The 9877-nt window shown below is 37.9% G+C and overlaps 1 long non-coding RNA gene across 1 annotated transcript in view; it reads right to left on the bottom strand.

The window, feature by feature from the left end:
* Nucleotides 1-9360: 9360 nt before the first annotated feature.
* LOC138762656 (uncharacterized) overlaps nucleotides 9361-9877 on the bottom strand; it is a 118692-nt gene continuing 118175 nt past the window's right edge. Inside the window, exon 5 of the long non-coding RNA XR_011357024.1 lies at nucleotides 9361-9492. This is a non-coding gene — a long non-coding RNA (uncharacterized lncRNA). The remainder of the gene's footprint in view (nucleotides 9493-9877) is intronic.

Raw genomic sequence — 9877 nt, 5'->3', positions numbered from 1 at the left:
AGTGAATTTTTTCCCACCTTCATGCAAACATTGCATATGCATCATAACCAAAGAGTGAATGGACACATTCAACGCTATTATTTCCCCACCCATTTCCGTTGAACGAACATTAAAGCAAAATCAAATGGTAATTGATGAGCGATGTCCATTTGTTGTTAAGGTAGTGACAACAGCAGCCCAGTATTTTATAGCTAGTACAAAAAATGTCTCTCAGACCCTTTCGGTTTGCTGCCTGTTGGAATGCACAAATGGCTTTGTGTTATTTACTTAGAGAATTAAAAGAAACAAAAAAAAAACACTTTCAATTAAAAGCTTTACTTCAAAGTTTTATTTTAAGGTAACTGCAGAGATCCTTCCATGACTTCCAATAAAAGACAAACTCCTACTGTTTCAACTCTGAACCAAAACATCTTTTTGATTGCAGAGTCTGACTCAGGTAAAGTAGGAGCTCTTCAGTGCCTGAATGCCACAGAGGATGAAAAGCAACAAATCTTACTGACATGAAAGTACATGGGCATTTTCTCATTACATCCATGTAGGTGCTTATACAAAAGATGATTTCAAAGTAGTGGAATAACTGTGGATTTCAACACCTTCTTGCTCTGCTGTGCTTCTGTGACTTTAAAGAAAAATAGCAGAACAGTTTAAAGGAATAGTCCTGTCATATGAAACGTTTACATCTGTGAAATTTGGATAATCTATTCAGAATAAAAACATAAATTCTCTTAATTTAGAAAAATGTTGATGCTGAAGATGTGTGTTGCAAACTTATGGCAATAGTTCGAAGACTTCCAAAGTCTATGCTGCCACAGGAGTACTTTGCTTCCTACTGGAACAAAAACTCCTGGATCATGTGCCCAATATTTCCATTGCCCTAAGGATCCTTCTCACATTTCCAATATCAGTGGCAAGTGGTGAGCGTAGTTTATCAAAGCTCAAACTTATAAAAAAAACTTAGATGCACTCAACAATGTTGCAACAGAGACTAGATGTGTTGACAGCTATATCAATTGAACATGACCAGGCATCAGCACTTGATCTGATTGAACTGGTGACAAAATTTGCAAAGGAAGAGTTGCAAAGTGAGTTTTTGATGTGACTGAAATTGAAACTTTTATGAGACTTAAATTTCAACAACATAAGTTCACAAGATTATTACTCCAATAAGGAGGTTATGTTCATAACCCAGTTTGTCTGTTTCTTGTTTGTTTCTCTGTCTGACTGTAAGCAAAATATTGTCCTAACATGATGGGTTGGTTACGCCAAGTAACCTTAAAAGGTTTATACACTTAAAAGTGTGTGAAGTAAAAGGTTTTAATGTTGTGCTGCCCTTGGCGGAGGGTATGCATTCTACTGAGTGCCCTTTAGTTCAAAATGATTTGTGTGCTAAAATGTTTCCTTTTGTATTTGTGAAAGATAATCAAAGATCAATGTATTGCTTATTCTTGCAATTTAAAATAAATTTAGCAGTTTCAAGTTTTGTGCTTTTCATTTTTTCTACCATACATCTATTTTTGAAAATGGAAGTTGACAATTTTTGGGGGGCGGATGCAAGTAATTAGACTTGCCTATGGCGCAAAATAGTCTGGCACCAACCCTAGTTGCACAGCATTAGCAGCTCCATTTTCATTGATTGATTTTTAATTTTTTTCATCTCGATTGTAGGAAACAAAATGTCTTGTGAATTTTGAGGAAATGATTTGCAGGTATCTTCATTTCTACAGGAAACCTGTGTAGTCTAGTGATCCATCATCTGCACTAGAATATTTGTTTAAACTTAGATTATAACAAAATGTCTTGTGAATTTTGAGGAAATGATTTGCAGGTATCTTCATTTCTACAGGAAACCTGTGTAGTCTAGTGATCCATCATCTGCACTAGAATATTTGTTTAAACTTAGATTATAACAAAATGTCTTGTGAATTTTGAGGAAATGATTTGCAGGTATCTTCATTTCTACAGTAAACCTGTGTAGTCCAGTGATCCATCATCTGCACTAGAATATTTGTTTAAACTTAGATTATGACCTTGGCTTGGAAAACTCTTTTCAATTTTTTTAAAAATTTCACTCATCTTTGAGATGTTGACACACAAATTTACAAAAGATTATCACGTCCATTGAAATTCTTTGCTTAAATCTAAGCATTTTCATGACTTAGTGTCTTAGAAATGAGAATGAATTTACCTGTGTGTGTTCAATAGGATTTAAAAATGGAATTCATGGATTTTCCTGCAGCCATCATGTCTCTGAATGAACCCCACAACTGTGCTATCTTCGGCTCTTTGTTCTAATTGATCTTTCTTTACTCTGCGATTTGTGCTCTTTACATGGCTGTATTAATTTTGGAGATAGCTTCTTAGACTGCTTGCAGAAAAACCCTTTCCATTTCATTATGTATAATGTGATAAATAAATGCAGACATATAAATTATTCTGCCAGGATAATTGCAAGTTTGTTGGATGGTGAAGTTTGGAACAGTTTGTAGTTTATGGTGTAAATGTTAGCTATAACAGGAGTGACAACTAAGATTAGAGTAAATATGATTTTTTTTATCTTTTGGCTCAATTCCGTTTCAACAATATTCCCTGAAATGATGATAAATATGCAATTTGACATCCACATCCTGGATTCACATCAACATTACTTACAAGCCAATATCCACAGGGAAACACCCTTATAATTTATTTCATGTCTCTGGGGGGAAAAAAAGGTTTCACTGACAATGAATGCAAAAACACATTCCACTAGTCTATAGTTTTGCAATAATTTGATGCACTAGAGCAGAGGTGACTAAGCTACAGTCCCTGGGCCAACTGCAGCCCATTGCCCATTTTTAAGTGGCCTGTTACAGTTAAAAAAATGGCAGCACTGCCAGAGCTGCTGTAACGGCAGTGTTGCCCCAGTGCGGACCCACGGAGAGCGGGGAGTGAAGTCTCAATGCTCCCCCGCGGAGTCCAACCTCCCAGTCCAACAGTCGTCGGATCCGAACATGCTTTAAACGGCCTGTTAAAGTTGCTGATCAAGGTTTAAAACTCCCAGGCTTAATATTGTTTGGCCTGTGACTCCTTATATTTTTCTGTATGTGACCTACAACCATGAAGATTTGGCCACCCTTGCATTAGAGCAATGAGGTTGATGGGGAAGTAATGACATCAATACAAATTCTACCTAATTCCAAATAAACAGGGTAAGTATACACTGTTGACATTTGAGAAAACATGCAGGAGATTTAAAGTGTGCAAATGATCCTGCCTGGTGGAGCTTGTTTGCATGGTGGATGCCTGAGGACCCACATGCTTATGTTTGATAAGGTGAAGGAAGCAATTTGAAATTACATAGATGCAGTGAATATTTCTCATTTTCAACAAAAACCGTACTTTGTAAAACTGGAAATACCAAAATCATTCATTTTTTTTAAAGGTTAAATGTTACTCAGCTTTTAACCATTATTAGGTTAATTTTTGTTCCTTCTCAAAAATATATAAAGGAGACTGTTTAAAATGAAAAATAGCTTGCTAGTGAGAGAAAAAATCTTCATCATAAATTATTCCATCACTAATTTTTAAAAATCTATTCTATGACTTTCCAAAGCTTCCATTGTTATTGGGAAATGGTGGTGTGAGATGGACCCTTGTGTAGAAGGAGAGGAATGCAAAACGTTACCAGATAATTCAGGATGGATGTGTGCGTCTGGCAATAGAGTCAAGACCACAAAGGTAAGAATCTGTGGCTTTTGTTCAATTCACTTAAAACTGACGTGGGATTTAAAGTTAAACAGAAAATATTAATTATTGTGAATTAAAAAGTACAACCATTATTGATACGTGGACAGGGGAGGAGCAGTGCTAACTATTTAGATGCTGGAGCTCACCAAAAGCGGTGACAAGGAAGGGCCAGAGCCATCTTATGAGATGCTGGAGCTCACCCTGACGTGCCAGTGAAACGCTCTGGTGAGCTCTGGTGCACTGTACCCCTATATGTGGATGTTTTCTGTGTAGACCAACAGCTATGTAATTTCTTCTTTCAAATTTTTGCAGTATGCATTGTTGATTCCCAACACAAAACATGTTCAAGCATTTTTGCCAAGATTATTTTCAAAGAAACCAAATGTGAAGTTGGATGTCAACAGCAGATAATACTCAAACGAATGTTTCACATTGATGATCAAAGAGGAACTATACTTCCCATCCTTCCTCTTGTAAGATGCCATTCCTTTCTTACAGTTTCTCCACCTCTGCAACATGTGACTTTAAGATAATGCTTTCCATTCCAGGACATCTCAAATGTTGTCCTTCTTCAGGAAATGTGGCTTCCTTCTACGTGTTTGATGGAAGCCTCTCTTGCATTTGCTACATTTCCCATCCCGTTCCAGAGCAGAGATAGAATTCTTCTAGATCACACCTTTCACCTTACTTGCCTCCCTGCATCTATGTACATCATCTTTCATCCAGCTGCAGTGGAATCCCTCAATTAGCCAGATCTTCCATTTACCACCTTCCACAGACACCATTTTCTCCATGACTCACTGATATAGTCATTCTTCTCCTGGAGCTGCAGGAGGTGCTAAAACTTGTTCTTACACTGCTTCCCTCACCACCATCCAGCATCCTAAACAACCCTTCCAATTGAAGAAAATATTCACGAGCTTCCCCACCCGCCCCCCCCCCCCCCCCCCCAACTTTGCCTGCTGAATTCACTGCTCCTGCTGTATCCTTGTCTGCTTTGGAAGACTAAGGGCAGAGGTATTAATCAGTTTGCAGAGCACCTGCACTCTGTCCACACTGAACTTCAAGGTGCATGCTAATTCAACTCTTGATCTGTCCATCCTCTGTCTTCTCCACTGCTAGAGTGAGGCAAAACTCAAACTAGAAAAAGAATAGCTCATATTCTGACTAAACACAGAAATACTGGATGGACTCAGTTGGTCTCACAGCATCCACAAGAAGTAAATATATATCACCAACAATTTTGGGCTTGAGCCCTTTGTCAAGGTATGAGTGAAGAAACACAGAGTATGAATTAAAGGCTGGGAAAGAAAGGGGGAAGAATTGGAGGGGGAGGTGTACAGACCAACAAACAAAAAGTGTTAATTGGATATGATAAGAGGAAAGGTGAGCATTGATTTGGACTCTGTGAAAGGAGACAAAGTGAAAAAGAAAGAAAGGGAGAGAGAGAAAGAGAGAGAGAGAAAGGAAAGGAGATGGGGAAAGAAATGGAGGGGAGGGCAGTTTACAGAAACCAGAAAAGTTAATGTTAATGCAATCCGGTTGAGGGGTGCCCAGATGGAAGATGAGGTCTTGTTCCTCCAATTTGCAAATGGTCTCTATCTGACAGTGCATGAGACCATGGGCAAACATGTCAGCAAGAGAATTGAGCAGGGAATTGAAATGGGTGGCCATGTGTTGCATGCATAGTCTGCCTGACAGTCTGCAGTCATATCATATGAACATTTAATTTTTCAAATTTTATTAACTCTTATCTCTAGTATTCAACTCTTTCTAGTCCTCCCATTTTTCTTTTGTTCCTATATCCTCCCTTAGTTATTTTCGTTCCCTTCCTCCTCCTAGTCCCAACCACCTCCTACCCATATATTTTACTACAAGATCTCCTCCCACTCCTGGTTCTTCCTCTTTGTCCTAATAATTCATTATCACTCCATCAAATTCCATCATGTGGCATTTGTGTACCAATTTATCACCCTCCAGCAACTGCTCCTCTCCTCCCCCACCTGGTGCTATCTTTGTCTGTTTCTAGCTATCCACCTGCCTTCGTCACTGAGCTCTACTCCTTCCCTCCCTCCACCTAGCTCCATCAGTCTCTCATCCCTCCCTGATCTATCTATCACCTATTGGACTTCATCTCACCCCTCATCCTTATATTGGATATTTTCCCTTTCCACTCTCAGTCCTTTTGCAGGGTCTCAACAACATCATCCACAATTCCCCTCCCCCCACCCATGCTTCTCCAGCATATTATTTTTGTACCAAAGGGGATTTCTCTGTCTTTATTTCTCCAAATCTATTTTAATTTTAATTTGTTTCCTATTATGGCTCTATGCTCTCACATTTCTTCTGTTGAATCTAGGAGTTGTGGGATGATCCAGTCACAGGGAGTTGATAGAAAATCTCATTGGGTGGATTTTGTGAATTGTGTCAATAATTAGCACTGAAAAACCATAAATATAACATTTTATCCATTCCAACATTAAAATGGCATTTTATTTCATATATCCTACTGTTCCTATCACAGCAATGTGTTATGCATATGTGCATGGAATTCCCCCTTTAATTATGTAGAGATGGCTGCTATTTGCAACCATTTCTGATTTATAACCTCACTATTTACTAATCTAGGAGTGATCAGGAAATGTATTCATGGAAAAAAATAGATTTTCAATGTACCTGATATATTTTCAGCATTTTGGTTTTGTTCTGAAATTAATAATATAAATTGTGGTACAATGTTTGAGAGAAATATTACTTCAGTTTCTTGTCACAAGTATCAAGTTAACCTTCAGCCTAAATTGTTCTTCCAAATAGATTTGTATCATTTACTTTATTTCTTCTTGAATATAATAATTTTGCACAGTTACTGAGTCTCTTCCTTTTCACACTAACGATTCCTGTTCACTTTTTGATTTAAAAAAAGTCTAACTATATGCTGAGCAGCTTCTCATTGTGCATTTCCTCCAGGGTGCTAGCATTTCTAATGTCCTAGTCTACATTACCAGGTTGTGTTAATTCATTGTTCTATCATTACTTTAACTATGACGATCATATCTGGGATAAATCACAGACAGGTTACAGTAGTATTTATCTTAACCTGAGAGTGGGATCAAGAGTCTGGAAGCTGAAATTTGTCAAAATGCCAGGAGATTTTAACACCCAGCCTTCATTGGTATCCTTCAACTGATAACCATCCACTCCAAACAGAGAAAGACCAACATTTCTGGCATGTGATGTCCACGCTGATGGCAACAGTCCACAGAGCTAGATCTAGGCAAGGTAAGTAAGGAATTGAATGGTCAAGATTAGAAACTCTCTGGTCTAAGATGGAATAAAGCCTGGGGGGGGGGGGGGGGAGTGACCTTAGATTTGAGACCAGAATGAACAGGAAGGCTTTTCCTGGTCCACAAACTCTTTTAAAAAGCAATCAAACATACCTGGGCCTCAAAAAGACAGGATGCTGGATTCTGCCAGCTTTTCCTTGGAGATTCAAGGCATATACAACTAATGATGAGAACAAATGTAATTTTGCATTGAGATTAGTTTCTTGATTCTCTGATGAAGATGTGAAATATTAAGAGGTGAGAATATCTTTAGGAATATCTTTACCCTCAAGGCTGATACTCAGGTAGATGGTGTGGTGAAGAAGGCATTTGGAATGTTGGCCTTCATAAATCGGAGTATTGAATTCAAGAGTAGGGAGGTTATGATGAAATTGTACAAGGCATTGGTGAGGCCAAATTTGGAGTACTGTGTACAGTTTTGGTCACCAAATTATAGGAAAGATATAAACAAAATAGAGAGAGTGCAGAGAAGGTTCACGAGAATGTTGACAGGATTTCAGGGTCTGAGTTATAGGGAAAGGTTGTGCAGACTGGGGCTTTTTTCTCTGGAGCGTAGAAGATTGAGAGGGGACTTGATCGAGGTGTTTAAGATTTTAAAAGGGACAGACAGAGTAAATGTGGATAGGCTTTTTCAATTAAGAAAGGGGGAGATTCAAACTAGAGGACATGGTTTAAGATTGAAGGGGGAAAATTATAAGGGGAACATGAGGGGAAATTTCTTCACACAGAGGGTGGTGGGGATGTGGAATGAGCTTCCGGCAGACGTGGTCGAGGCGGGATCATTGGTTACATTTAAGGAAAGACTGGATCGTTACATGGATAGGAGGGGACTGGAGGGGTATGGACTGGGTGCTGGTCAGTGGGACTAGGAGGGTGGGGATTTGCTACGGCATGGACTAGTAGGGCCGAACTGGCCTGTTCTGTGCTGTAAGTGGTTATATGGTTATAACAGTGAAATATCCCTAACATGATACACACCTTCCTAATTCCCTCTCCACATAAAATTCTAACCAATTGTACCAGAGTAACAGTATCCCTGTCACATAGCACTGTATTAAAACTTCCAATTTTAACACTTCTTACAGCTGAGCTGCCAATTATTTTACTATGTTGACAGTTGACTCAAATGAATAGAAGTGGCAGATCAGATGATTTGAACAGTCCTTTTCGTTTCCATACCTTTATTATTATTTTTATTACATCATGGTAAAACAGTATTTGAAATTTTCACCTGCATGCTTTCACAATACATTTTCCATATATCTTTAAATATTTGTGTTGTAATAAAGTGGAATGTGCCTGGAACAAAAACTTAGGCCCTTATTTTCCTGATGTGTTTCTGACCAAAGTAAACATTTACTGAGCATCTTGCATGGATTGTATTTAATCATCCACAAGTTCAGGACATATCCTGAAAAGAGGCTAAGCATATTATCCGCACACCTAATTAAGATATCATGTGAAATCTATGTACTTGAGTTTTGAGCAACTAGTGAATGCAATGATACATCAGAATTTATGATTTCTTATTTTTAATGATGTAAACCCATAATGAAATCTGTGATTCCTCTCTTAGAGAATTCGTCATTGAAGCTGAATTTTGCTACACCCAGCATTGCGATATCAGGTTAATTATCTCACTTATTAGTCTCTACAAGAATAGAATTTATTACCTCAAAGTTTATTTTATGTAGTATTTGTATTTCAGTGTAGCTCCTCACGTTTACTTACATAAAGTACAATATTGCATATGTCAAAAGTTTGCATAAATATAAATCGTTAAGTTAGCTTTTATGTGACAGAAACTGGGGAGAATTCAGAAAAAGTACAAACTTTGAAAACCAGGTCAATTTCCAAAACAATATCCTAGAAACAATCAGAAAAGATATAGCGGAGTTTGCAAATTCCTTATTTAATCACAAGCCTTTGCAACTGTGTCCAATCAGATTAACTTTTCAAATTAAAGAATAAGTACTGGAAAAGTCATACCAAATACATCTGCGTCTAGCATCAGATACTCTTTTAAGATTTAGGTGGAGATTTTTTTCACAGATGCTGAGAGGCTTGTGTTCTACTCCTAGTTCCTATGTTTCTCAATAATTGTCAGCAATTTATTTTCTTTCCCTTCTATATTATCCTTGTGAGAGGTGACAGAGGAAGACTCATATTTGATAGAAAGTCATAGCTTCCCATCCATGTGTCTTTGATTCTTATTCACTGAAACAGCTTGTAAGTGAATGTACGAAGGAACTTCAGAAAATGAAATAAACAGAATCTGCTCTTATTTGAGAAATTTCAGGCACCGCACATAATTATTCAATGAATGGTTGAAGGCATGTTGTTTTTGATCAGGACTCCAAAGAGAGACTGCTATTCAATCTACATTGATGTGTTGAACTTGGTTTGAATCCTATAAAAGCAACTGCAAAGGAATGAGATAATACTGTCACTTACTGGAATCAGAAATAATATATTTATATATAAAAGTTCCAACATCACAGCTAATTGCTATCATAAATTTTGTATTTCAATTAATTGCTAAGCTACACTTTGGGAAGAGGTGAGACGAGCTGGTTGAAGTAACCACCACCCAGAGAGAAATCAGTTTATCACTCAGCATGGTCTCAGCCAAGTTCACATAACCACGTAACCATATAACAATTACAGTACAGAAACAGGCCGTATCGGCCCTTCTAATCTGCACCGATTTAAATGAAACTCCACTAGTTCCACCGACCTGCTCTCGGCCCATAACCCTTCAACCCCCTCACATCCATGTACTCATCCAATCTCCTTTTAAATGACAG

This window comes from Narcine bancroftii, chromosome 5 (assembly GCF_036971445.1).
Source record: "Narcine bancroftii isolate sNarBan1 chromosome 5, sNarBan1.hap1, whole genome shotgun sequence".
In the NCBI taxonomy this organism is placed as follows: Eukaryota; Metazoa; Chordata; class Chondrichthyes; order Torpediniformes; family Narcinidae; genus Narcine; species Narcine bancroftii.
The sequence above is the reverse complement of the archived record's forward strand: the minus strand, read 5'-3'. Positions and strand labels throughout refer to the sequence as shown.